This window comes from Cucumis melo, chromosome 4 (genome assembly GCF_025177605.1).
Source record: "Cucumis melo cultivar AY chromosome 4, USDA_Cmelo_AY_1.0, whole genome shotgun sequence".
NCBI lineage: Eukaryota > Viridiplantae > Streptophyta > Magnoliopsida > Cucurbitales > Cucurbitaceae > Cucumis > Cucumis melo.
In genome coordinates, this window is record NC_066860.1 from 21,257,120 (window position 1) to 21,265,023 (window position 7,904).

Consider the following 7,904-nt stretch of genomic DNA (forward strand, 5'->3'; position numbering starts at 1 on the left):
TTGAAAAAATTCATCTAGCAGGTAATTTTGCCATAAATCAAAATAATTTTGAGATTTGTTAATTTTTTTTTTCTATCCAGGATTTTGCTATTTTCACGGTTTTCTCAAATGTATTTCCCCGCCCAATCCCATGTAGAGGTGTTAAAAAAATTATTAATCCGATTAACCTAGATTATCCAACCCAAACCGTAAGGGTTGGGTTAAGAAATTGGAGGAAAAAAAATTGAGTTGGGTTGTACAAGTATGGGGTCGGGTTGACCCGACCCAACTCAATTTATATATACATATATATAAACCTAAAACCTTTTTAAATGAACATTGTATACTTAAAATTTGAATGTATAACATATATATGTGTGTATATATACACACACATACGTCACCTTGCATTTTGAATAACAATTTGTTCACTTTGCATATTGAAAAACATTATGAAAATTTGTCTAAATAAATTATGGAGATTAAAAAAAAAATCAACCCGCCAATCAAACATAGATTTTTTGGGTTGGGTTGACCATTGCATATTGAACCGATAGGTTCATTTTTTGCCAACCCAGATACTTTGGGTTAGTTCTTAATTTTCCTACAATTTAGTCCAACCCGACTTATGTTCATCCCTAATCTCGTTCCCATCTCCACCTCGATTATACTTTATTTATTTAGTATAGTTATCAAATTTCAAGTTTGATTATTTATTGACTAAGATAATGAATTAACGAATATGTTTAAATTCAATATTTAAAGAAAAATTGCACCAAATAGCACAATTTAGAAAATAAATAAAATGTATAGCACAAGGAAACAATATCTGCAAAAACGAATTTGATCGAATATTGAACAAGCACTAGAAATATGACCTATGATGTCGGTTGAAAAAAATGAAAATGGATGTTTAATGTATGTTTTTAAAATGTGGATGTTTAATGTCGGTTTTAAATCGACATTAAAGCTGCCATTTATTTCTTTTTTTGCAAAACTAATCATATGCTGACTCTCCTCACTTTCTCATTCTTCTTCTATCTCATCTCATCTCACCCTAAACTCCTCAAACCCTCTATTCTCAATTATTCACTCTTCCATCGTCGAAGCGCATTCACGTCATTGTATTATCCTTCATGCCCACTACTGCTGAAGATCTGTCGAACCTAGTCGTGCCACCATCGGTGCGCCATCTCATATTGTCTCGCCTAGATCAGGCCCAGATCGTCCTTCGTGCCCATCACTACTGAAGATCATCCTCCGTCTTCTTATCTGTCGATGTATTTCACAGTCGTCCATTTTTTTAGCATTTCTTTGTTGCTCCGTCGTGTTTCTTTCGCAAATCTATCTTCGTCTTCTTCTCTTTCGACGTCTGAAAGTTCGTAGATAGTTAGATCTAGTGTAGATCTACACGCTAATTGTGGTTTCTTGTCGATTTGATCTCTGGTGGCAGATTTCAATTATTTATTCTAATTCAGACCAGCTCAACATCATCTGATTTCTTATCTTCTTCGTCCATGTTCTAACTGCAATTCTTGGTTTTTTTATGGTCGTAGATCTTGGGATTTTTCTAATCAATTAGGATTTGAATGTGCTTGCACAGATAAATAGTGACATATACATAAATAGATCTAAACATTTTAAAGCCCTTTTAGTGTTAGGTTGTTTGTTTTGGTTGCCTTATTCTCATTTTGATTAACTGCAGGAAAATATACCCATTCATGAGGTTTTTCAAAATATGAGATGTAGCAAAGAGGATCTTAGTGAGGTTGCTAAGGAAAGGCTGAAGAGTTTTTGCCACAATTAGCTTAAGGAAAAGAAGGTAATGCTTCACTTACTAGTAGCATTGTGGTTAACTCTATTAATTTGGTATGAATTTTTTTATTGTATTGTTGTAGAAAAGAAAAGTTTTGAAGTTTTTGGGTTTCATTTGGCAAGATTTTGTCGGTATCATCACCCTACTTATCATTAACTCTACAATTAGTTTTATTGAGGAAAACATTGCAGGAAACGTTGCAGCTGCTCTCATGGCTCATCTTGCTCTCAAAGCCAAGCTATTAGAGATGAATTATTGTGTGTTACATTTTTGCTAGAAACTGTACCTTATTGGCTTAATTTCATCTGCCTTTGAGATGCTTAAAGTTTTTAGTGGAACCACAAATTTTAGGTGATATGTACTTTCATTTATGTGTGTTGACTTTTGATTTTATATGGAAGGTTCTTAGAGATGGAAGGTGGAGCGAGGAAGATGCTTCCATTTTAGTTCCTAGGGACGTAATTAGTGTTAAACTTAGGGACACTATTCCAGCCAATGCTTGTCTTCTGGAGATTTTAACCTGATTTCTCACATACCACCCCATTACTCTGCACTCCTCATATTGTAACCGTCATGTAAGATCGTTTACCCTCTTACTTCTTACACGATTGGCTAACTTCTTACACGACAGTTTTTTATGGATCGTTTACCCTCTTACAGTCCCTAACTATTCCCACAATCCTAACGGCCCCTAATTGTCTTTGATTTGCCTCAACCTCTTTCTTCGTACAATTTTTCTTAACCTCTCTTAGTGCCTCAACTCTATGCTATTTGCGCTTCCTTTAAGGTCACTTTCTTCCCTTTTTCCTTTTGTATTTCTTTGTCAATGGACGAATAAACTAACCAAAAAGTAGCCAGTCCTCCTCTGAGTGTGGCCCCCTTTTGTCACAGAATCCAATGTCTTTTTTATTGATTTCTTTCTATTCTTACTATCATCCTCATATCTCTATCACGTCTTCAGTACTTTGCTTATGTGGTTGTTTTGGTTGCATTCCTCTACTTCTTTTAGACACTGAGGGTTTTTTTTCTGTTTTGCTGGTAGTTGTGTATCTTCCTTTGGTGGTCATGTAGTTTTTTCCTCTCTCTCTAAAGTGGTTAGGGCTTTAGAGTGAGGAAGTTTCTAGTGGTGGTGGTGAAGAAGAAGTTTTTAGTTTGTGAAGATGTTCGGGTTTCGAAGTCGAATGAAGCTTGGAAGGTGAGTGATTGTGTCAGTTTTATGTGTTATGCAATATGTTGAAGCTTACGTAAATTTATTTGATTTAACAAGTTCTTTCTAGGGGTTTTGATGATGTATCTATTTAACAAGTTCTTTCGGGAACTACAGTGGAAACTAACGCGACTTGTAAAGTATTATCACGCTACAAAAGAAGAAGACAAGAGCAAAATACATTAGAATTGAGGAATGATGTTGATCGGTATTTATCTGACCCTTATGTAGAGTTAAATGATCAGTTTGATGTTCTGACTTAGTGGACATTAAACGAGGTTAAATATTGAATTCTATCAAAAATTGCTTAAGATATTTTTTTCGTTTTGATGTCTACTGTGGCTTTTGAATCTGCATTTAGTATTGGAGGAAGGATTTTGGACTCTTTTAGGAGTCCCTTATCACTTAAAACAGTGGAAGCTTTGATTTGTACACAAAATTAGGTTCGTGGCAAAACAACCTGATTAAATCTTTCTCCAAAGCTTGAAGAAATGGAGATTTATGAAAATATTGAGAACGGTAAGTGTTGTCTCTGATGGAAAACAGTAGACATGCGCAGCAGATAAATAACGAATCTATTTTACTCTAATTGCATCTAAACTAATTTACAGATTAACATGCGCATCAACTACCCTAATTAAACGAACTTATGGTTAATCGAAAATGTACCTTTGAAGCTTTTCGAAATCTCAATATCTCCTCACGAACATGAACCAGGGACCATCGCTAGTGTTGACTTGCTATTCTTCAGACTTAGAACCAGGTTGTGGAACCCGTTCAGTGAAGGAAATAAAAAGAGAGGGATGGAAATTAGTTGGAAGAATTTTAAGGTTTGAGATTTAGGAGAGAAAAAAACTTTAGGTTAATTAAAAAAACAACAAATTACCAAAATTTTTTGCTAAATTTGAATAGAAGCCTATTTATAACCTAATTACATATAAATTTACATGTAACTAGTTAGCCAAATCTCAACAACTATCCCACTATGGTTAATGAAACTTAGTGTGCTAGTTGTTTACATCTCATGTAACCACCTATTCCACTAAGTATTAGTGGGATTATCCAACAAAATGTTGGAATTTCCCATTAAGTTTAGTCCAAGGGCAAGATAGTCATTTGACCATTTAAGTCAAAGTCAAACTTTGACTTTTTCAATTCAAAAGTCAACATTACCATTTTGTCCATCTTCATTAGTTTCGACCTCCCGAGCATGAATCTGCATTCATTTTTTTAAAATTCAAATCAAATTTGAATATATAGTCGGTCATAGTTTGACTTTTCAAATTCAAAAGTCAACATTTTGACTTTTTTCAACTTTGTCCATTTCCATCAATTTCGAGCTTTCGAATACGAACCTGTATTCATATTTTTAATATTTAAATCACATTTAAACATAAGACTCTATAACTGATGGCTATATCACATATACTTGTCGATTTCTCTCCCTTTATCTAATTCGAACAATTTGAATCATTCCAACATATTGTTATAAGTTAATTCCATATGAACTAACAGAGGAACCTAATAGACCTATAGATCATGGACTCCAATGATCCAAGATTAACTGCCTAAACGATTTTAGACCGAGCTAATCAACATTCGTTAACTATAGGGTCATTTTACTAAAGTCCCTTAGTTGAACTCCTCTCATTATAAATATATTTGTGTCTATCTAATATAACCATGATCAGCAAGCTAATCTTTCACAGTTTGTTCGTAACCTCGACTAGATCAAAATACCATTTTATCCCCGAGATTACATCTTGCTCCTAAGTCTCACTAATCCAATATTGAACAATTGGTTTAAGGTCTAACCTATAAACCAAATCCCTCTCAAGCCAATGTACCTAGTTTAAGTGTAACGCCCCGAATTTTCGAAGTAAACTTTTATCGTTTTGTGTAAATTTTTCGGAAATTTAAAATTTTGGAGTAAGTTCTCAGTTTCCTTCGAAGAGGGTAGAAAAAGAGATTTAGGGATATGAATTTATTTAAATTAATATTTTGTAAATTAATATATAATAATATAATATTAATTATATTATTATTATTACTATTTATTATAATTATTATAATTTAACATTAATATTATTATTATTATTTAATATTAATGTTATTATTATTTGTTATTATTATTATTATTATTATTTATTATAATTATTATAATTTAACATTAATATTATTATTACATCATATTATTATTATTATTATAATATAATAACATTATTATTTAATATATAAATATATATATATATATATAATAATAATAATATATTTTTTTAAAACAACCCTAAAGCGCGCCCTCCATTCCATTTCTTCTTCTTCAACGTCTTCCACACGCGAGGCCGCCGCTGCCGTCCCCAAGCCTTCTCTCTTCCGCACCCGCCGGTCGCCATCCATTCTCTCCGTCTCCCTCTCTCTGTGGTGGTACCGTTTCCGTCTCCGTCGTCGGCAATCTCACCACTCCAGCTTCCGTCCACCGCGGCCCATCCATTTCCGAACTCCCTCTCGATCTCACGCACCCGAACGCCGCCATGTGTCCTTCATCCCACCGTGTCCGCCGACGCCCAGTCGCTCTCCGCCGCGTTGAAGCGGAGCCGGTCGTCAGACTCCTCCAAGCCGCGAAGCGTTCCCGTCGTCGAACGCCGAAGACCGTCGTTCGTGGTTGCCCCGGTTTCAAGCTGACCCGACCCGAGACCCGCTTCCAGTCCGACCCGCGATTCAAGCTGCAAATTCGAGTTGAGCCGAAGACTGAGTCGAGCCTCGAGCCGAGCCACAAGCCGAGTCAAGCTGAAGACCGAGCTGAGCCACGAGCCGAGTCAAGCCGAAGACCGAGCCAAGCCACGAGCCGAGCCGCGAGCCGAGTCAAGTCGAGTTGAGCCGTGAGCCGAGCCGCGAGCCACAAGCCGAGCCGAGCCGAGCCGTAAGCCGAGTTGAGCCAAGCCGCGAGCCGAGCCGCAAGTCGAGTTGAAGCGAGCCGAGGCCGAGCCGAGCCGAGCCGAGGGTGAGCCAAGTCGAGCCGAGCCCCTAAGCCATATTTTCCTCCCTCCACTTCGGGTCACGGTGAGTCTTCGGTAAGGATCATTTTGGTAAATTACCCAATGTTGCTATAACCGTTTCGAGTTTGAATATTGGAGTAAGATTGGGTCCTATCTTTCGTTCCTTGAAGGTAATAGGGGTTTGACGCTCAAGTTCACGGTCCCACGGCAAGTTAATTTGGAGATAGCTTTCCTTTCCTCGGGTAAGTCAACGAATGTTGCTTAGGACCATTTAAAAATGACTTCTACTAGTATCCTCATTTAAAACCCTTGTGTTTTCGTTTAGGTGGATCCGTTGAGTGTGGGCTCGATCGGGGGCATAACCAAGTATCAGGTAAGGGTTTTCCTACTAATGGACCTCGGATCGAGGCTGGAAACGTAGTAATCCATAGGGGATTACACGTTAGTAACTGTACTGAATAAATGTATGTGTGTTTGACTTTTAAGTATCGTTGCTATACTCTTGTCTGATGTAAAGGTAACGCGACCGCTAGTTGTAGCTTGTGTGCCATCGGGTGTAAGGAGTTGTTTACGGATAGACCCCGATGCCGGATGTTCGATATAGTGTGGTTATGTTAATGGGCTACATTGTGGATTGGAATTGTATGTCGATGGACCTTAAAGTTTTACGGTTAGGTACGTGGTAGTCTTTGGTCTGGACATTGATCATGGAGTTTGGTCGTGGAAGGACGGTGAGTCCGATTTTGATTGATTAGTTGTCTGGATCTAGGGGTTATCACAATGGTGTGTGAATTGGAAACGCGTATAGCAACTGAGGATGTAGTTGTTTAAACCTATACTATCTGACTGGCGAAGCCTATAGCGAAATTGTAATATGAATGTTGTTGGGGTATGACTGTTGTAGACGGTTTAGTATGGACTGAGGGGTAACGGTTAGCTTCATCTATGGGGTAGTGTACCTTACGGATATGTGCATCCTTCGGGAGCACTAGACTAATATGTGCATCCTTCAGGAGCACTAGACTGATATGTACATCCTTCGGGAGCACCAGACTGATATGTGCATCCTTCGGGAGCATTAGACTGATAGGTGCATCCCTCGGGATCACTAGACTGATAGGTGTATCCTTCGGGATCCCGAGACTGATATGTGCGTTCTACGGAACCGGTAGGCTGTTATGTAGAGTACCCCTGAATAGGAAGTTAACTGTTGTTCCCTAACGGGCCCAGTAGTGGGTCCCTTACTGGGTATATTTATACTCACCCTTTTCTCTTCTTTAACTTTTCAGGTAAGGGTACAGCGAGGGGAGACCGACGAGAGGCAGGAAGGATGCGTGAAGGCCATATGGACGCGTCTGGTTTTCTTTATGCTTCCGCTGATGTATTTTGTTAGAATATTTGGTTTGTGATTTTGAGTTGATGACCTGAGTATTTTATTTGAAACTTTCGTGACTGTGATTTAAAATAGGGCCCGAAACCGTTTTTTTTGTAATATTTCTAACGTTTTAATGAATTATAACCGGTCCGTTATGAATTTTGTGTTTTGTGGTCGAGTCTTAGCACTGAGTAGTGACCTCAGCTTAGTCCGGAAAGTTGGGTCGTTACATTAAGGTCTAACCTAAAATGGGTGGGAGTGAATTTCATTTTGCACCCTATGTCCTTGGCCATTCACCCGGTCTTACCCCTGAAATGGGAGGCTTACTAGGCCAGCGCTGATGAGCTGCCCTCACCTATGCAGATCTAAGGATAATACCGTTTGAATAGAAATTCGTAGTTAGCTTAGGATTAAGATTAAGTTACCTAAATCATCAAAAATCAAAATAGTCAGTTTTATACAGTCAACAATGTTATAACTTAAAAGTGACTATTTCACGGTTCCAGTCTTATGTAAACTCTTTGCATAGGA

At 37.9% G+C, this 7,904-nt stretch overlaps 1 long non-coding RNA gene across 2 annotated transcripts; it reads left to right on the plus strand.

The window, feature by feature from the left end:
* Window positions 1–933: 933 nt before the first annotated feature.
* LOC127149040 (uncharacterized) lies at window positions 934–3,071 on the plus strand. 2 transcript variants are annotated; one of them, XR_007820260.1, is made up of 3 exons: window positions 971–1,259; window positions 1,685–1,801; window positions 1,987–3,071. It is a non-coding gene; the product is annotated as an uncharacterized LOC127149040 (long non-coding RNA). The 2 variants fall into 2 exon arrangements; XR_007820259.1 differs by having other exon boundaries at window positions 934–1,259; window positions 1,685–3,071.
* Window positions 3,072–7,904: the final 4,833 nt, after the last annotated feature.